We start from the raw sequence: 22,028 nt of genomic DNA on the forward strand, positions 1-22,028 counted from the left end.
CAAGAGTCCAACTCTTAACTGACTGAGCCACCCAGGTACCCCTATATGGTAGTTTTAATAAAAATACATACATGTACTCATGATAGTAAAAGGTTAATGATAGAGCCATGAAATGTGTGAGATGCTGAAAGGAGAAAGTAATCTTTTAAAAATTGCTAGGGGGTGGCTTTCATAGACTTTTGTCCTCAAGGATGTCTGGAATATAGTTCTGTAAATCGGGAACATCTTTAGTATAAGTTGTATGTCTTCAAAGAAACTCAGTAGTTGGGGCGCCTGGGTCACTCAGTCTCGGTTAAATATCCAACTCTTGGTTTTGGCTCAGGTCATGATCTTGGGGTCATGGGATTGAGCCCAGTGTTGGGCTCCATGCTCAGCGCAGTCTGCTTGAGATTGTCTCCCTCTCTGTCTCTCCCTCTGCCCCTCCTCCCACTTGTGTGTGGGTGCACACGTGCCCGTCTCTTTCTCTCTCAAATAAATAAATGAATAAATAATAAAAGAATCTCAGTAACCAGAAACTTAACATTATAAATGTGTTCTGCAACCTCTCCTCCCCATTTTCATAGATTTCTTATATTCAGGTTTTATTTGACTTTCTGGAGAAAATAGGTTAACTTAATTTTTTCCAGATTCAGAGTGTTCTAAGAGTCATGATTTTCTTTTCTTTTCTTGAAAGATTTTATTTATTTATTAGAGAGAGAGAGATAGCATGAGCGGTGGGGGAGGGGGGTGGTGAGGAGCAGGGAGGGAGAGGTAGTAGCAGACTCCCCGCTGAGCAGGGAGCCCGTCGCAGACCTCCATCCCAGGACCCCAAGATCATGACCTGAGCCTAAGGCAGATGCGCTTAACCGACTGAGCCACCCAGGCTCCCCAAGAGTCATGATTATCTTTCATTCATCCCTAAGTATCATCCATCAAAAGAACTGGTTCTTTAAAGAAGTTTCATAAGGATCTTTTATGTCTTACCAAGATATAAAGTAAACTGGTCATGTTTTTAAACTAAAGATGAACAAGCTGGGTTTGGTTTTGTTTTGTTTCTTCCTAAACCACCCTTAATCTTTTAATAAGTTGAAGGAATAAGTAACATTGAAAATGTCATCTTTACTATTAGAATGCCTGAAATTCTTGCATGGTAGTTCCATGGTTCAGCAATTTTCAAATGAAGTGTCTTTTGTAAAATTATTCCATGTAATTAATAGGATATATTAGTAATTAATAGGATATATCAGATATGATAAAGATATAGCTTTGACCCTAATTCTATTCCTATAACAAAATGGTTTTACTATCCTCAGATGAGTCTGTGGTATTGAAATGTCCTTTCTGTATGTATTGTCAGGGAACAAAAATTCCTGACCCCATCAAGATCCTTCTTCCCAGACTAAGAATCAAATTGACATGAGACAGATTAACAGGAGAAAATCAAATTTGGTAAACTAAGTATGGAAAATCCATATAGACATGGAAATTTCAAAGAGAGGCATCATAATAAGGTATATATGTCATTCTGAACTAAGGGGGAGGGGAAGGGGTCTGGGGCTTCAAAGGGAAGAAATGCCCTTCACAGGAAGATGAAAAAGAGTAAATATTTAGTAAACAAATGTTTGCTGGGCCAGTCAGACACAGTGGGACACAGAGGACTTTGATCAAACAGGTCTTGTTAGGTTCCTCCCCGTATACCATACTTAGTTTATATAATAATGTAGTTATCTGTGGGGATAGCTCTGTTCTTATAGTAGATTCTCTATCTAAATTCTTTTTAGGCAGTTGAGGTGAGGTAAAGCACTTTTCCTGAATTTGCTGGGTTTTGATTGCTTTTTAACTCAAGATGATCTTTATGCTAAAGTGGCCCACCTTGAAGCAGCCTGCCCTTGGCTCTTACAGTATATAAAGATATAAAACTTGGAAAAATATTTTATTCATCTGCATTATAATACATTCAGATTCAGCATACATTTATTGAATATTTATTATGTGCCTTGCACTATATTAAATACTTTAACCAAAATTATACTCATGTATTAGTCTATATTAACTTGAATTACATGTAAAAATTTGAAAATTGTGGGATGATTTGCTCACTAAAGATTTTATTTTAGGGCACTTGCCATTTTGATTAGGAAAGAACTTGGTGTAAATATCATTTATGGTTATTGTAAAGCATTTAGGTAGTAGTCTGTGCTCAGACCAAGAATGTTATTGGGAACAGAGCTATCTCTTACACTTTTTGTATCCTTGGTCCAGTTTTCTTAATAAACATTTGTCACGTGGCATGAATTTTCTGAAAAAGCCATATTATTTCATCTTATATTTTGTAACTTTATGACCCTTTAGAGTAATGCTGTTCAATAGAACTTTCTGTGATGACGGATATATTTTTATAAGTCTGCATCCAATATTGTAAAAGAAAGAACTTAGGACTGCCTCCAAGTATGGTTAATCACAAAGATTTATTATTAGTATTTTTTTTTAGTGCTTATTCTATATCAAACATTGTGATACATGCTGGGGATAGTTCCTGTTCTCTGGGAGGTCAAAGTTTAATATAGGAGAGAGATTCCTAACCTAACAGTGATAGTACAGTTGGGGAATAGGCAGGAAGGAGAGGAGAATGCAAGTTGAACACTGAAGGGTAAGTATGAGTTAGGGGTCCACATAGAGAAAGTAGCATTTGCCAGTAGATGAAGATAGGAGACTATATGGTGCATTCTAGCGTCTGTAAGAATTCTCTATTCCTGGAACCTAGGGTGAGTTAGAAAGTTGCTAAAAAGAATGGACAGTTAATCACTCATCAGTTAATGAAGCATTTTGTGTGCCATGCTAAAGAGTTTGGATTATATCTTTAAAGCCACAGGGAGCCATTGCAAGGTTTTGAAAAACTGATAAGTAAAAAAAGATTTTAGCATCTAAACTTAGTACTCCTGCCCCAGATTTATTAAATTTGAAATTTCTAGAGGAAATGAGAATTTTCTGTTAAAATTTACATTTGATTAGATCCTATGTAATCTTTTCCCTGGTCAGAGTTATTTGCTGTTGTAGCAGTTAGAATAGTTAGAATTACCAAAGATCCAATTTAGAATGACTGAGATATGAAGGGAATTTATAAGTTCACATAATAGAGAATTCTGGTGGTATGGTGATTATAGAGAATGTAATTATAGGCTCAGCAGCATCACCAAGGACTCAATTTCTTTCCATCTTTCTGCTCTGCCATTTTCAGCATATTGGTGGTTGTTTTCTGACTTGTCCTTACAGAGCTGCAAGAGAACTACCATACCTTCAACATGTATATCTGCACACATCATTGTTCAGAGACTAGTGGAACAACTGGACTTCGTGGGTCCATTTTTAAGACTAAGAAAACTTACCTGAAATCCATCTCTCTCCCACCCCCCATTTGCTTCACATCCCCTTGGCCAAAGCAAAGCATGTAACCTTTCTTAAACCAATTAATGGAGTTGCAATTGTGGTTATTAAGATTTGTTTATTAAGGTTCACCTCCTAAGGCTAGGGGGAGAGAACCAACCTAAAACACCTAAAATAAAATCAGGGTTCTGTTAGTGTGAAAGAAGGGATTGGATGGCAACCAGTGGAGCCTGGTTATAAACTTTGGTTTACTAATCTAACTATGGGGTTTTTGTTTGCTTTTAAAATTAGCAGTCTTCTCCATACCAGGAATTAGAAGGACAGCCCATGTTTGCCCCTAAATAGGAAAGACAGGACCTCCTTATGTTTGTCAATAATGTGTATACTTTGCTATGAAGTTTGCAGGTGAAATAGAGCTATAGTGATGTAAGTCAGTCTCTTTGAGTCTTACCCACTTTGAAGACATATCTTCTTTAAAGACTTGGTTTCTGACCTGCCCAGCTGAAGACTGGGCCCTGAACCATTGGATTTTCCTATATGAGAGGCCTTGCCTGGGAAACAAACCAGCTGATCATCCTAGAAGATTTCTATATTGTTCCTGACCAGGGTAATTCTTTTCTAGTCTAGAGTAGGAGTACATGGGGGAGATTTGTTCTTACTAATTTTTTTATCCTGAATGAATATTTTTAATGATATGAATCCTTTCTGTGTCTTTTGTTAAAGGGCCAGATTTTTCAAACTCAAATATTTAGAACAGATTTGTCTGCTTTTTTGCTGTCACTTCCCATCCTAACCACAAAAGACTTGGCTGCTTGAATTTTTGAGTGTTCAGTGGGAGAAAGACAATATTGAACAAAAATTTTTTTTTCAAAATAATGCCTATCTGTACTTTTTTGCTCTAAAAATTTACTTCATGCCTCGTTGTTACTTCTGATATTAATCATGTACTAGTTAATTAGTGCATTCATTTCTTTACTCAGAATATTGTGTTACCTTGTGATTATTCTTTGTTCCCATCTTAAAGACTGAAGGCCAGACTAGTAATAAATCTCCTTTCTGTTAACTTTCCAATCACTTTATATTCTGAGGCTGAAGTACTGTTAGATATTATTTAGATACTTCTTTCTTCCCCTCCTGTCTGTGTTCTGTCTTTTCATCCCTGATTATATTGTGAGCACCTACTATGGGTCAGGTAAAATACTGAGGGATATAGTTTACTTAGAGATATAAGACATAGTCTTTACCAGATTATACTCTGTGGTATAAGTAAACCATTAATTATTATGAAAAAGTTCTGCCAAGATACTATTGGAGTACAGAGGAAGAACTCCATCTCAGGCTTGAGGAGGATGGAACAATTCTTGGAGGAGGTACTATCATTGTTTCAGGCAGAGGATACAGAAATTGTAAAGGCTGAAGTTACGAGGGAGCTTGATACATTTAGGGAACTACATGCAGGTAGTATGTATGTTTGGTGCCTTGGTTGGCTTTCATTTTTTATATCTGCTTCTTTCTGCATGTCTATTTCATTCTTTTCTGACCTAAAACATTACTTTCCTCTACTATTCAGTTCAAATAGTGGAGCATAGCTACTCACAACAGTTGAATTGTACATCTTGTAGTTCAGGGGCCCAGAGGTGGATACCAACTCAGTCGTTTTGTTTTCAAATCTGTATGCCCACGGGTAAGATTAACTCTGGCCTAATTTAGGTCTGGTATCCACCCCTGGACAAATCAGTTATACTCTGGAGTAGGGTTTGGATAAGGTTTGTCATCATGTCAGCTTGGGTTAGGTAACTTACCCTAGTGGAGATCAACCATAGCAGAGGGAGGGAATAAGTTAGTAGATGAATTGCAGATCAGTAAAGGGCAGTTCCCAGAAAGAGATGTGTGTGTGAAGGTGGGCAGGGCAAAACGACACATGTCATTGTTAGGAGCAGCATCAACGAGGTGAGAGATTATGAGGGCTGAAATAAGAGGGTGGCAGTGGAGATGGATAGATACGATGAAAGAATCAACTGGACTTGATTGATTTTCAGCTTAAATGAAGGAGGTGCCATAGTTTATTCGCTCAACAAGAATACTTGCAGAGTGCTTGCTTTATGCTAGACACAGTTGGAGGTCCTGGAGATACAGCAATGCTATAGATCAAGTTATTTCCCTAGTTATGTAGTACCTACAAAACTTATGGGCATTAAGGAGGGCACGTGATGTGATGAACACTGGGTGTAATACGCAACTAATGAATCACTGAACACGACATCAAAAACTAATGATGTACTATATGTTGGCTAATTGAATTTAAATAAAAAAACTCGTTCAAAGATGATACTCATGTTTCTGGCTTAGATGATTGGGTGAATGATGGGTTCCATTCACTTGAAGTTTGAGGGGGAATGTAATGAATTCATTTTTGGAGATACTAAATTTGAGGTGATAATGCTATATTTAAGAGAAGTTAGATATATGAGTTAGGGGCTTAAGATAGGGCAGAGTAAGAGGTCTAGAATTGGAAGTCATGACCACATGGTAGTAGCTGAAGTTTTAAAAACTTATCAAAAGGTAATTTTTACTTTGTGTGTGTCTACAGTTCAGTGAATTTTTTAAAAATTTATTTGAGAGAGAGAGAGAGCACGAGCAGGGAGAGGGAGAAAGAGAGAAAATCTCAAGTTGAATGCACTGAGCGCAAGCCTGACACCAGACTCGATCCCACGACCCTGAGATCATGACCTGAGCTGAAACCAAGAGTCGGACACCCAACTGACTGAGCCACCCAGGTGTCCCTGTACAGTTCAGTGAATTTTAACATGCATATGGCTGTATGTAGCTGCCACCACAATTAGTATAAATGATGATACAAGTTACATTATGATACTCCATTCTGGTTACACCCTTACCCCACCCCTCATCCTGAAAAGCACTTAACTATTTTCTCTATCTCCGTATTTTTTGTTTTAAGAATGTGATATAAATGGAAAATGGAATAATACAGCTTTTAAGACTGGCTTCTTTTATTCAGCATAATGCCTTTGAGATTCATTCACGTTGTTGTGTCCAGCAGTAGTTAGTTGCTTTTTATTGCTGAGTGGTGTGCCGTTGTGTGGAGGTACCGTAGTTTCTTTCTTCATTCACCCACTGAAGAACATTTAAGTTGTCTCCAGTTTGGAGCAGTTATGAATAAAGCCACTTATAAACATTCATATATAGGTTTTTGTGTGACTGTGAGCTTTCATTTCTCCAGGGTCAGTGCCTAGGAGAGAGATTGTTGAATTATATGGGAGGTGTATGTTTAGCTATAAGAAACTGCCAAACTACTTTCCAGAGTGGCTGTACCATTTTCATTCCCACCAGCAAAGTATGAGATTTCCAGTTGTTCCACATCCTTGCTAGCACTTGATATTGTCAATATACCATATCTTTTAATTTTAGCCATTCTGTTACGTGAGTAGTGGTATCTCATTGTGGTTTGTTTGTTTGTTTGTTTTTTAAAGATTTTATTTATTTATTTGAGAGAGAGAGAGCTCATGAGAGGGGGGAGGGTCAGAGGGAGAAGCAGACTCCCTGTTGAGCAGGGAGCCCAATGTGGAACTCGATCCTGGGACTCCAGGATCATGACCTGAGCCGAAGGCAGTCGCTTAACCAACTGAGCCACCCAGGCACCCGTGGTTTGTTTGTTTTAAGATTTTATTTGTTTATTTGACAGAGAGAGACACAGCGAGAGAGGGAACACAAGCAGGGGGAGTGGGAGAGGGAGAAGTAAGCTTCCCGCGGAGCAGGGAGCCCGATGCAAGACTCTATCCCAGGACCCTGGGATCATGACCTGAGCCAAAGGCAGACGCTTAATGACTGAGCCACCCAGGTGCCCCTCATTGTGGTTTTAATTTGCATTTCTCTAATGGCTAATGATGCTGAACATATTTTCATGTGCTTATTTGCCCTTCATATATCCTGTATGGTTACGTGTCTCTAGATTTTTTGCCCATTTTTTTTTTTAATTTGGTTGGTTGTTTTCTTACTGTTGAGTTTTGAGAGTTCATTATATATTCTAGATACAAATCCTTTGTTGGGTATGTGATTTGCTTTTTTTGTTGTTGTTCTCATAACAGTGATTTTTTTCAGAGCAAAAGTTTTAAATTCTGATGAAGTCCAGTTTATCTTTTTTTAAAAAAAATGGGTCATGCTTTTGGTATCATATCTTAAAACTGTGTCTAACACAGGTCATAAAGGTTTCTGCTGTTTTTTTCCCTAAAAGTTTTATAGTTTATATTTAGATTTATGGTCTATTTTGAGCTATTTTTCATATAATATATGAGGTTAAGGTTGATGTGTGTGTTTTTTTGTATATGGATATGCAGTTGTTCCAACACTATTGTTGAAACAACCGTCCTTTCTCCTTTGAATTGCTTTTGCATCATTGTCAAAAATCAGTTGGCCATATTTGTTTGGGTCTATTTCTTTCTTTTTCTTTTTCTTTTTTATTTGAGAGAGAGCACGAGTGGGGCTGAGGGGCTGAGGGAGAGAGACAAGAAGACTCCCTGCTGATCAGGGAGCCCGATGTGGGGCTCGGTCCCAAGAATCTGAGCTCATGACCTAAGCTGAAGGCAGACACTTAGATCTGACTGAGCCACCCAGGTGCCCCGTTTGGGTCTATTTCTGCACCATCTGTTCTTTTCCACTGATCTGTTTATGTATAATACCACACTGTCTTGATTACTGTAGTTTTATAGGAAGTCTTAAAATGGGGTAGTGTGTGGTTCCTGTAACTTTGTTTTTCTTTTACAAACTTGTTTTATATAGTTTAGATCCTTTGCCTTTCCATATACATTTTAGAATCTGTATGTATAAAAAAAAATCCTTCTGGGATATTGGTTGGAATTTCATTACATCTACAGATCATTTGGAGTAGAATTAAAATCTTTACCATGTGCGGTCTTCCAGTCCATGAACATGATACTTTTTCCCTTTATTTGGGTCTTACTGATGACTTTCATTAGCATTTTGTAGTTTCTAGCATACAGATTGTACATTTATTTTGTCAGATTTATACCTAAGTATTTTCTTTTTTTAGCTGTTGTTAGTGGTATTCCTTTAAAATCTTGAGATATATAAAATATAGATTGATTTTTGTTTTTTGAGATTGTACTGTGACCTTGCTAAACTGAGCTCTTAGTTCTAAGAGGTGTTTTGGGAGGTTTTGTTTGTTTTTGGTAGACTACTTTGAATTTTTAAGTGGACAATAATACCTTCTGAGAATAAAGGTAGTTTTATTTCTTCCTTTCCAGTCTGTATGCAATGACTAGTACTTCTAGTAAGATGGTAGCCAAGAGTGGTGAGAATGTGTGTTCTTGCCTTGTTCCTGATCTTAAGTGGGAAGCATTTAGTCTTTACCACTAAGTATGATGTTGGCTGTAGGTTTTTTGTAGATGTTCTTTATCAAGTTGAGGAAATTCCCCTCTATTCCTAATTTTCTAATTTTTTCATGAATGGATGTTGGATTTTGTTAAATACTTTTCTGCATCCAGGGATATGATCATGTGATTTTTCTTCTTTGAATCATTAATGTAATAGATTACATTGAGTGATTTCCAAATATTACACAAGCTGAGCATACCCAGTATAAGCCTCTTTTGGTCATTGTGTGTGTGTGTGTTTATACACTACTAGATTTGATTTGCTAATATTTGTTGAGGATTTTTGTTTCTTTGTTCAAGAGGGATACTGGTCTATAGTTTCCTTATTTTGTAATGTTTTTATGTGCTTTGATATCAGATTAATTTTGTCCTCATAAAATGAGTTTGGAATGTTTCCTTCTCTTCTGTTTTCTGGAAGAGAGAGTGTAGAACTAGTGTTCTTTATTTAAATGTTTGGTAGAATTCACCTGTGAAACCATCTGGGCCTGGAGATTTCTTTTTTGTAAAGTGTTTTTTTGTTTTTATTTTTAAGATTTTTATTTGTCAGAGAGAGAGAGAGTACAAACAGGGGGAGTGGCAGGCAGAGGGAGAAGAAGCAGGTCTCTGCTGATCAAGGAGCCCAATGTGGGGTTCGATCCCAGGACCCTGGGATCATGACCTGAGCCAAAGGCAGACGCTTAACTGACTGAGCCACCCAGGCGTCCCTGTTTTTTTTTTTTAACTACAAAATTTATTTAATAGTTAGAGGAATATTTGGGTTACTATTTAATTTGGGGTGAGTTTCAGTAGTTAATTACTTATTAAAAGATATTTTTGAAGACCAAGTTTTGCTGCTGACTGGCCATGTGACCTTGGGAGAGGTACCTTAGTGTTAACCTCTCTAGTCCTTAATTTGTTCATCTGAAAAATTAAAAAGATTTGATTTCTTTAAGGTTTCACCCAGTTTTTAAATTCTGTAATTTGGGTAGGATAAGAGTGTATGTGTTTGAAGTTTATGTGAGAGGATTGTGAGCCTCTGTTTCTTGTTTCATCTGTTAGTGTTTGAACATTGGTTTACCTTGATTCACTTATTAGCCTTTTAACAGATAAGTTCTGCATTTTCTTCTTATCAGTGGATTATTTGGTGATGAAAAGGTATGGTTAGAGGCAGGCCTGTTTCTGCATTTATACATGATATAATTACAGAAAATGAAAAATTACTTTCATAAGCTAATTATGTAGGAAGATGTAAGGTACATCATATGCTAGTTTTTAATGTTATATTTTTTGAATAATTAAATTACCAGTTTAGAATTTATACAGTGTTAGAAATGCATTTCTCTTTTGGTGATTATACTTCTGAATCTTCTTAATTTGGTGATTATCCTTCTGATTTGAAAAGTCACTCATTTTTAGCTACTTAATGGAGACAGTATCTGTATAAGTATTTTATGTAAAATTCATTTTTAAAAGGTGCACACTATTGTGCATCCTGTCCATTTATTGGGTTAAAGCAAAGTGAAAACAGCATACAGATCTGCTGCCGAAGGAAGCATTAAGTTGCAGGCTGCAGCTGGAGGATTTTACGTAGGCACCTGTGGGTTTGAGTGCGTTCAATATACAGACTGCAGTAGGAGGCTGGCCCTGCCTCTGCTGACTCCAGTACACTCCTTCACTGCTGTCTGCCGATTTCTCCACTGTCCAGAAGACAAACAAAATGGTGCAGCACGTAGAGGGCATGGGAAAAAAATAACTGTCAACATGATTCAAAGGTGGGTTTTCTGCATTGAATAGCAGAGAAAATTGTTTAACAAGATTAAAAGCTTGGATATAGTTCAGTATGTCAGAAATCCTTAGCTGTTTTAATGTTTGATTGTGGCCATTTAAGAATGAAAATGTATAGTTCTGAAATCTGCATACTCCCTATATATAGGGGTTTCAGGTATATTATTGCATGTGTGACATTAATAAATGTATGCATGGTAGATTGTAAACAGATTTATATTTGTACTAAATATGTGTAATGTGTATATATACACACACACACACATATGCGTGAAGGGTTTTTTTTTACTATTAATACTAGATTGTTAAAAAAGTAAGCACTTACAGATTTTATATTTTCTCTGTTGCTTATTTGTCACAGCTCCTACCAATGTCTTTTTCCTTATATTGTTCATTTTATAATAGTAGAGAGCATTAGTAGAGCATTTCTCTGGTGAGATGGAAAATAAGTAGAATGAACACTGGAGTTGGCACTTCATATTTTATTGATGACTGTAATGCAGTGTGAGTTCGCATTGCACATAGTCATCATTTAAATGATTACCTCTTTTATGAAAGCAAAATGTTTGTAAGAACGGCCATGTTGTAGACAGTGAGTATAAAATAAGGAGAGGAAGTAGGACAAGTAAAATTTCTCTGTCCTTGGTTTCTTGAGCAATGTTCAGCATTAACTCAAGGCACTGTCATTTTAGAAGTACAGTGTAGAAACAATTGAACATCAAGCATAAAAAAAAAAACATGGAGGTTTAGTTTCCCACCCCCTCCCGGAAGCACTTTACTTATGTACTCATATATTTTGGGTTTCAGTGGCTGCATGTTCCTGGGGAGCTGTCCAGTTGAGACAAGATATATTTACTTAAGCCACACCCAACAGATTGAGCTTTTTTATGCATTCGGGCACTATTTTAATCCTGTGCTGATTTGTAACCATCATATGTGGGATGCCTTTGAGTTGTAAAAAAAAAAAAAAAGGAAAGAAAATACTAGATTCACAGGTTCCAGCTTAATGTGTTCTTGAATATCTGAGTTGTTATATTAATAGCACAGAAGAGCAGTGTTGAAGTTATGCAGCATTATCTCTAGCAGAGAGAGAGAGAGATGGAGAGAGGAAATATTTGTTTGGTGCCAGTTCATGTGTATTGCAAGTATTCTGGTCCTATAGGTAACAGGGCTGCCGGTATACTATTTTTTGGTTAGTGTTGTAGGTGTTAAATTGGGGTTTGACATTTAGAGTTCAGATTTTCTTCTTTGAGAAAATATTTGTCCAAGTGTTCTAAATATTTCACTTAATTTTTCTGTGCTTTAAAAAATTGCAAAAGATTAAGCCTGAGTTTGAAATCTATTTATAATCTTTTATTCTATACTAATGACAAGCTGGATGTGATAAGAATTAACAACTGTATGGCTGTTTGCCATTGTGTTGGATTACCTCACCCACTTTACTATAAACAGAAGTAAGAAGGATCAGCATTCATCTTAGTAGTCTGCAGAGTGCCCATATTCTGTATTTTCACAAACTCTTTCTTTTAGACATAGCAAATTCACTGTCTTCTTCCCAAAAAGAAAAATAACCTTCCCGTCTGTACTATATTCCTTTGATTTTATTGAATAACACAGAAGAATAATACGGGATTTTTATATGCCAAATTTAGGGACAATAAATAGCTAACTATGGGTTGAAATATACTATATTATTAGAATGTTTCATGTATCTAAAATGTTATATAACCCTGATGGAATGTTGCAGATGAAACAAAGAAATCTGATTGGTTCCTCACAAGACACAGCAGCCTTGAAATCAGTTCTAACCAGAGGCTTCTACAGCAGACTGGATGGCTAGTTAGCATCACAGTAAAAACATAAAAAATGCTGTGGAGACAGGGAGGGGTTTGGAGGAGAAAATGAAGTTGTTAAAGCACTTCAGGATTTTCTGTCTTTTGAGCATTTTATTTCCTTGCAGATCCCCTCTGACCTCAGCCTTTTTTTTTTTTCCCCCTGCTTTGCTTATTGTTACTTCAGGGGTTTTATATTCTATTAAGTTAGCAAACTTTCTAAATAGTATTATTTAGTCAACTAGAAGAGCCTCTCTAAAAAGAGTTTTATGTTAAGTGATAGGGTGGGTTAATGAATAATAACATTTCAGAATATTTATTAAATATAGATGAGTGGGACTTGGGGGAGGAGGGAGGATGTGATGGAAAAGAGTTCTGAAGAACAGGACACTAAGAGGAACTCTTGGCCCTACCCTTCCCCATCCTATTAAATTTGTATTAGATTTGTCATCTAAGACTTCAGTGGTGCTTGGTGAGGGCACATTGTTATTGACATTCAAACAGCCTATTGCAAGTCAAAACAGGTGGAGAATTGTTTGCTGTCTGCTGGCTATTAGAAACATCCTTGAAATGTGAGAATAATATATGTTAGTTTTTATGTATTTATTATTCTTGGCTAGGTGGTCTGCTGGAATATAGTTGTAAATTGTGTCACCAAATATCCAACCCTTTTATCCTTTTACAGAAAATATTCTGTGTAGTTTATTTTATTAAAATTTGAAATTCTTATATATAAACAGTAGTAGGTCAATCTCATTTATAGGATCTGAGGGAGGGAAAAATTACTGTGAGCAGGAAATGAGCATTTAAATTAAGAAAATTAATTATATTGAAAGGAAGCGGAGAAGTATCATAAAGCATAAAGAGTAATATCTAATACATAGATACATTCTGATAAAAATTAACTCTATCTTTTAGGTTCCATTTCTGTGCTCATTTTCTAAATTATCCGATATGCTAATAGAGTCAGGCTGAAGGCGGCTGGCTGCTCCTGTTACAAGCTGAAAACAAAATGGCTGGCAAGGATTAGTACTGTAAATTTGTGACAGAGAGCTGGATGCAATTAAGCTATCTTTTGCTGAAGGAGACTGTTACAAAGTAAGTTGATGAGGGGATGACTGTTGTAGTGGTTGTTTTAGACAATAAAGAAACATCTTTTTATTAAAGAAAATGTAAAAGTACTCTATTACAGCATAAAAACAAAAGATTTTATGCTATAGAGAGTAATTCGTTTTCAACTAAGCAATAAAAAACTCTTGTTAATATTCATTTAACCATCATTGTCTTTGTGATTCTAAGATCCAGGTATTTACTGAGTGTTTTTTATGAATCTTTCAGATTCACAGTATGGTTACAGGTAAAAGAAATAAAAAATGAATACATTCTTAGAGGAGGGGGCAAATTTAGAGATAAGTTTCTGGGAGTTTTATACATTAATGAATCTTTTAGATTAACATTAGATTTATTTATTTATAAATCTTTTAGAAAGATAAAAGAAATGGGATAGCAGGAAACTTTAGAGACAATGACTTTAGAAAATGACTTCATCCATAGATTTGTAAATTAGTAAGGGTTTTTCTCTGTCTAAGGCTTTTCTGTTGATGTTTAGCAATTGTCGAAAGATTAAATGACACTGAAATGGTTGATAGGCTCGGAAAGATTGAGAAATAGCTTCAGGAATTCGTAGTTGCTTAGGTTGAAGACTGTACATTAGCTCACACATCTGTCTCACAGTGTCATGACTATATACTGTGAGAGGGCAGACAATATAAATTTGTCATATCTGCTTCTCCAACACCTAGTGTAATGCCCCAGCACTTACTGGGTGCCTAGTAACTGATGAAGAAGAATAACAGCACTTTGTGTATGCATTCAAAGACACACAGACATACATAAGTACATACATAATTTTACCCATTTAATTTTCAGAACCTTATGGAATGAATTCTATTACATTTGACCCTTGAACAATTCAAGGGTTAGGGATGCTGACTCCCGCATAGTTGAAAATCCACAAATAACTTTTGACTCCCCAAAAACTTTATTAATAGCCAGCTGTTGACTGGAAGCCTTACAGATAACACAGTTGATGTACACATAGTTTGTATGTTATAGGTGTTATATACTGTATTCTTACAGTTAAGTAAGCAAGTGAAAAGAAAATGCTAAGAAAATCATAAGGAAGAGAATATATATAGTACTGTACTTATTAATAAAAAAAATCATGTATAAGTGGTTTGCACGGTACACGTTGTCAAGGATCAGCTGTACTTTATTTTACTCATTTAGCAGATGAAGAAACAGAGGCAGAGAAAAAGAAGTTCAGTGACTTGGCCAAAGTCATACAGTAAGTGTTGGAGCCAGGCTTTGTACTTAATGTGGTCCTGAAGCCTTTTATCGTCTCTTCCTCCAGTAACTGAAGATTGAGGTGTTAGTATTCAACAGGATCCCCAGCCCTCAGGAGGACACAGTGTGCATATAATCTGGCAGAAACTGCAGAGCGGAGAAAACCTTTCTGCTACCTCTCTTTCAAAATTGCTTTAACTGATATTTTGTTTTCTAAAAACCTTTTCTATCACTTAGCTATAGTGGATGGCCCATTATCATCATCAGCTAATGTAGATGTCATTTCTAAAAGCTACTTAAAAGCCCATAGCAGGTGTATTCAGGAAGCAGTTGGAAAATACAGGAAGCTCTGCTCTCCCAAAATGGCTGCTGACATCTAACCCGTCATCGTGGGCAGTTGATCAGAACTTCTGAATGCTTCTCAACTTTGTTTTCTCTTGTCCTCTTCCATTCTCACTTCCTAATTTAGGATTTCCTCTTTTTCCACTTAAATTATTACGTCTCCAGTTTCAGTACCCTTTAGTCCATTCTCTGTTTTGCTGCAATAATGCATTTTCATAAATGTAAATTCCTAGAACTTTCAAAATAAAATATGGATGTCTTTTCACTAGTTCTCATTGCTATAACCATATCCTAACAGATGCACACATACGTAGATCATACGCAGACTCATATATACAGATATAGAATTCGGTTAAAAAAAAATACAGGAGTTGATTGGATCTCCTTTATCAGAGATGAAAAATCCTAATATAAATGTATCCATGAACAATTTTTAGTATTGTCTGTTTCCTAAAATTTTCTAAATGGTTCTCTCTCTAAATCGTTCTCTCTGTGGAATTCTGCATCTTGCTTATTTTGCTCTTGTTGGTATATATGGATTTGGTTTACTTTTTTGTATGTCTTGTGTAGTATTCAACTTTATGAGCACATTTCTTTTTTTTTTTAATTTTTTATTGTTATGTTAATCACCATACATTACATCATTAGTTTTTTTTTTTTTTTTTTTTAAAGATTTTTTTATTTATTTATTCGACAGAGGGAGAGACAGCGAGAGAGGGAACACAAGCAGGGGGAGAGGCAGAGGGAGAGGGAGAAGCAGGCTTCCCGCGGAGCAGGGAGCCCGATGCGGGGCTCGATCCCAGGACCCTGGGATCATGACCTGAGCCGAAGGCAGACGCTTAACGACTGAGCCACCCAGGCGCCCCTACATCATTAGTTTTTGATGTAGTGTTCCATGATTCATTGTTTGTGCATAACACCCAGTGCTCCATGCAGAACGTGCCCTCTTTAATACCCATCACCAGGCTAACCCATCCCCCACCCCCCTCCCCTCTAGAACCCTCAGTTTGTTTTTCAGAGTCCATCGTCTCTCATGGTTCGTCTCCCCCTCCGATGTCTCCCCCCTTCATTCTTCCCCTCCTGCTATCTTCTTCTTCTTTTTTTTTCTTAACATATATTGCATTATTTGTTTCAGAGGTACAGATCTGTGATTCAACAGTCTTGCACAATTCACAGCGCTCACCATAGCACATACCCAGCCACCCCATCCCTCCCACCCCACCCCCCACTCCAGCAACCCTGTTTGTTTCCTGAGATTAAGAATTCCTCATATCAGTGAGGTCATATGATACATGTCTTTCTCTGATTGACTTATTTCGCTCAGCATAACACCCTCCAGTTCCATCCACGTTGTTGCAAATGGCAAGATCTCATTCCTTTTGATGGCTGCATAATATTCCATTGTATATATATACCACATCTTCTTTATCCTTTCATCTGTCGATGGACATCTTGGCTCTTTCCACAGTTTGGCTATTGTGGACATTGCTGCTATAAACATCGGGGTGCACGTACCCCTTCGGATCCCTACATTTGTATCTTTGGGTTAAATACCCAGTAGTACAATTGCTGGATCATATGGTAGCTCTATTTTCAACTTTTTGAGGAACTCCATACTGTTTTCCAGAGTGGCTGCACCAGCTTGCATTCCCACCAACAGTGTAGGAGGGTTCCCCTTTCTCTGCATCCCCGCCAACATCTGTTGTTTCCTGACTTGTTAATTTTAGCCATTCTGACTGGTGTGAGGTGGTATCTCATTGAGGTTTTGATTTGGATTTCCCTGATGCCAAGCGATGTTGAGCACTTTTTCATGTGTCTGTTGGCCATTTGGATGTCTTTGGAAAAATGTCTGTTTATGTCTTCTGCCCATTTCTTGATTGGATTCTTTGTTCTTTGGGTGTTGAGTTTGATAAGTTCTTTATAGATTTTGGATACTAGCCCTTTATCTGATATGTCATTTGCAAATATATTCTCCCATTCTGTCTATGAGCACATTTCTTTTATTCATTTCTGTCCTAGTAGAAATCTGAGTTTATTTCAGTGTTTGTTTTGTTCTGTGTTATTACAAGTAATGCTGCAGTGAATATCCTCACACACATATCAGTCTTTCTAGGGGCTATACCTGGAAATGGAATTGCCAGGATGTAGGTGATTTGCATTTCACTTTTACTAGATAATTTTTGTGCTTTGTCACTGTACCAGCTTATAGTCTTCTCAGCAATGTTTGACGGTTCCTGTTTTGCAGTATCCTTGCCAACATTCATATGGTCAGACTTCTTTTTCCCTAATCTGGTACATGAAAGGTAATATCCTACTGATTTAATTTCTGTTTCCTTAATTTCTAGTGAAGCCAAATATCCTTTGATGTGTTTTGGCCCTTCAGATGACCTCTTTTGTTAATCGCTTCCTTATATTCTTTGTGCATTTTTTTGCTTGGATTTATTTATCTTTGTCTTATTGATTTATGGATATTCTTTATATATTCTAGACAGGGTCAAGTCCAGTTGACCACCTGTTCTTGTGCAGACTGTGAGTGAAGGATAGTGTTTACAATTATTTTATGATTCAGAAAAAAATATTATAATATGTAAAAATTATATGTTTCAGTGTCCATAAAGAAAGTTTTATTGGAATACAGCCACACTTGTTTATTTACATATTGTCTGTGGCTGCTTTTGTGCTACGATGGTAGAGTTAAGTAGTTGCAACAGAGAACGTATGGTCTGCAAAGCCTAAAGTATTTATTCTCTTTACAGAAGTTCATAGATCCCTGTTGTAGATGGATCCTTAGTCTGTGACATTTATTGTAGATATCTTTTTTTAGTCTGTCTGTCTTAAAACTTTGCTTTTGGTTATAAGTCTAAAACTCTAAACCTCTGTTGAATATAAGTTTTAAATTTTAATTTATTCATTTTTATCATTCTTAATTCCCCCATGTTGTTTCAGAAAAAAAAAATTAAGGATTGAAGTTTTAATTTTTCATTTTCAGATTTTTTACATTTTGATTTTTTTCTTTTTCCCCTTAATTTTTTAGTAATTAGATTGAGGTATGACAAAGGGATCTAGCTGTTTTTTCTCATATGAAAAAAGTTAGTTTTTGTACCCTATTTGTTGTTGAATAGCCTTTCCTTTCCCCAGTGCTTTACAATGCTATTTTCTCATATATGAAGTGCCTTTATTTAAATATGAGTCTGTTTTCTTGATTCTTTATTCAGTTACTTCCTTATTTTTGGTTTAAATATTTCTTTTTTTAAAAAAAAATTATTTCTTTTAGAGAGAGAACACATGTAAGCCGGGGGTGGGGGGGTGGGGGAAGGACCTAGGGAGAGGGAGAGAGAGAATCCCAAGCAGACTCCCCTCGATTGCACGACCCTGAGAGCCAGACCTGAGCTGAAGTCAAGAGTTGGATGCTCAATCGATCAAGCCACCCAGGTGCCCTAATTAAATATTTCTGTATTCTACTAGATCCTAATGATTCCTGTTATTCAACCACTTAATCATTGTTGTATTTATGTTTCCTAGTTACTTAGGAGAAAAATACAAAATAGTAGTGCTCAGGAGTAAGGACCTTACTAATGACAAGTTTAGAGAAGGGAATATTGTTCTGAATTTGGTATATTACATATACCAAGGTTTTTCCTTTAAAAAACCATTTTCCTTAAAACATTTTGATCTTAAATTTTTATATTCATTGCCATCATTATCTAATAATATAGGCATATGGGATAAATAAAGTATAATTTATTTGTGAAAAAAATTAAGGCATAGTTAGATTATATATATATATTTTGGCTTTTTATTTATTTTGGTTTTTCAGTGAGTGTCAAGTCCATTTAAATATACTTATCAGTCAAAACGGAAAGATGTGCCTTTTTGGGGGGTTGAGGTGGGAGAGGGGGAGATTTGATTTTTAATCTGTCAGTAGCTATCATTCTGTCTTTTTAAGGTATAAGAGGAATAAATTTAAGGGTTTATTTTATTATGAACATATGACATAAAATAAAAATTTTCTATAACTAGTGCTTTTGAAACTTACTTATCCTCATATACAAAGGCAGGAATTTGGGGTCAAAACCACTTTATCCTGACTCCCCAGGTATATAGTAGTTGTTTCTCAGGTTTCTACTCTAGATATCTTGAGGGTAGAGATCAGAAACTGAACAAAAGCCAATATTAGGAAAACAAAGGGAGATCTAATTAGAAATTAAGCTGGAAAAGTAGAATCTTATAGACCATGTTAAGAATTTGTATCTGTTCTAATGGGGATCACTTTAACATTTTAAACATTAAATGGGAAAACTATTACATCTGCATTTCTAAATGATTATTCGGCCATTTTGTGGATAAACATTTAGAAGAGAATGGATACAGGAATTGGAGACAGGTTAGGTATGGACTCAAGGGACATTAGGAAGGAGAATCAACAATATTTGATGATGAATTCATTGAGATGGGGAGCTCTGATAGAGTGTCAGGTTTGAAGGGGTGTGGAGAAGGTGAGAATTTCCTGTTTGGATATTTTGAGTTTGAGGTATATATAAGACATTCAGGTAGAGATTTCAAAAAGGCAATTAATTAGTAGATGGACTGCTCCAATTTTTACACAAATAGATGAGTAAAAGGAGCTCTTTTTACATTAGAATAATGTATTTAAAAGTAAAACATAAACAGTTGTGTTGAGAATTGAGAATCATTACAGAGCTCCTGTTTGAGAATTACCTGTTTGGTTTTAAAAAAAAAAAAATCGAGGGATTAAATAATTTCACTTCTGGCTGTTCATGTTTCCCTCCTTCTAGTCCTAGATCTAGAATTGATGAGGCACTACATAGAGGTTAAGATTAAATTGACTGTAAATTAAATCCTTGGTTAAAGTGACTTATTATTTCTCCTCCCCAGTCTCCCATCTTCTGTGCTTTATTTTGGTTAATGGAATTATAATAAGTCCAGTGAAATTCCCAAATCAAGAATTCTAAGGCATCCAGAATTCCCTTCTTTCACTCATTTCACTCACGCAAATTATTTCAGATATCAGCTATTGCTCTAGGCATGGAGGATAGAACAGTGAATACAAAATTATTTGCCCTCATGGAACTTACATTCTAGTAGAGGAGATGGCTAAAATTAAATAAGTAGAATATAGAATCTGTTAGTGGTAACTACCAAGGAGAAACAAGAAGCAGGGAAGGGAGAAAAAAGTATGTTTATGTAAATCTGGTGCCTGTGGGGGTACGATTTTAGATAGGGTGCTGAGGGAAGATGGTTGTTGAGGGGACACTTAGATACCTATCTGAAGGAAATGAAAGAAGAGGCCATACTGATATCTGAGAGAGAAATATTCTAGGCAGATGCCTTGATACGGGTACATCTTTGTTGTGTTTATTTTTTATTTTTATTTTTTAAAGATTTTATTTATTTATTTGACAGTGAGCGAGAGAGAAGGAGCACGGACATGGGTAGGGGCAGAGGGAGAGGGAGAAGCAGACTCCCTGCTGAGCAGGGAGCCCGCCGCGGGGCTCGATCCTAGGATAGGACTCTGGGATCATGACCTGAGCAGAAGGCAGACGCTTAGCTGACTGAGCCACCCAGGCGCCCCTCTTTGGCATGTTTAAAGCGCTAAGGGAACCAGTATGCTTCAGTGAAGTCATAGGCGAGAGTAGTAGGACATGAAGTCAGAGAGGTAATGGGGGCCATATTGTGTAGCGCCTTGATCTAAGTACTTTGCCTTTTACTAAGATGGGGAATCCTTGAGGAGAGGAGTGTCTTGATGTGATTTGTGTTTTAACAGAACCATTCTGATTGCTGTGTTGAGAATAAACTGAAGCCAGGCTGGGGCAGAAGCAGAGAAACCAGGTCATAGACGAAGGTGGCTGGGACCAGGGTGGCAGGAGCAAAGGGTGAGAAGTAGTTTGGATATATTATGAAGGTACAGCTGACAGAGTTTACTGTTGGAATGCATGTGCAGTGTGAGACAAAGAGAGGGGTTAAGGATAACTCCCAGGTTTTTGACTTGAGCACCTAAAAGAATGGAGATGCTGTTCGCAGATAGAAGGAAGACTGTGAGAGGGGGAATGTGAGGCTGCATCAGATTTTGAGATGCCCGATTGATGTTCAAAGTAGAGATCTAGGGTGGGCAATTCCAGAAGTACTGAGCTCGTTCACAAACAAGGTTCAGGCTGGACATACAAATTTGGGAACTGTCAGCATCTAGATGAAACATAAAGTCATGAGTCTGTTTGAGATAAACAAAGGAGTGTACATAGGGGAGAGTACAGATTAGAGAAGTGAGCCCTGCGGCACTGGGCCATGTAGGGATTGGGGAGCAGAGACAGAACAAGCCAGGGAGACTGAGGGGGAGCCACAGAGGTAGGAAAGGGTGGAAAAGAAAGTTAAGTGAAGAGAAAGCTTCAAGGAAAAGAGAATGGTGAACTGCATCAAATGTTGTTATAATAAGGCAAGAAATAAGAAAACAGAACTGACCACTGGAGTTAGCTGTGGACTTTGTAGGAGATCTTGGTAAATGTGGATTTGCTGCAGCAGCGTGGGTGAAAGCCTGATGAGATTAGATTGAAGGAAGAAAGGGGAAAAAAAACTGGTGATAGTGATTAGGACACCTCTTTCAAAAGGATACAAAGTCTTTGGGGTTCTTAGTCCTAAATATGCCACGAACCTACCCTTTCTTCTGTGTTCTCAGTGTTAATGCGTTTAGTCAGGCTTTCCTTTCCTCTGGGCTTATTGCAGTGATCTCTTTGCTTCTCTGACCCTGCAGTGCCATCTGTATAAGCTCACCAAACTTGTCTTTTGAAAACACTGTTCAGATCATGCTACTCTCCTGCTCACTGTCCTTCATTTTCTTCCCCACACTTAGAGGATGAAGTCTAATCATGAATAATGATTATGCCTTTTGTGATGATGCTTCTGCCAACTTTTCTACTTTGATATCCTGCCTCTTCCCCATACTTTCTGTGCTCCA

General features: G+C 36.9%; 1 protein-coding gene across 10 annotated transcripts in view; it reads left to right on the top strand.

Moving 5' to 3' along the window:
• The window catches only part of TANC2 (tetratricopeptide repeat, ankyrin repeat and coiled-coil containing 2), a 361,287-nt gene that overhangs the window by 74,616 nt on the left and 264,643 nt on the right, over positions 1–22,028 (top strand). Inside the window, exon 1 of one of the 10 annotated variants that reach the window (XM_032429358.1) lies at positions 9,539–10,525. The exons of 8 other annotated variants lie outside the window; for them this stretch is intronic. The gene's annotated coding sequence lies outside the window, so the exon portion shown is untranslated. One more of the 10 variants, XM_032429359.1, reaches the window with a different exon arrangement.

Source organism: Phoca vitulina, unplaced genomic scaffold, assembly GCF_004348235.1.
Source record: "Phoca vitulina isolate PV1807 unplaced genomic scaffold, GSC_HSeal_1.0 scaffold41, whole genome shotgun sequence".
Taxonomy (NCBI): Eukaryota; Metazoa; Chordata; class Mammalia; order Carnivora; family Phocidae; genus Phoca; species Phoca vitulina.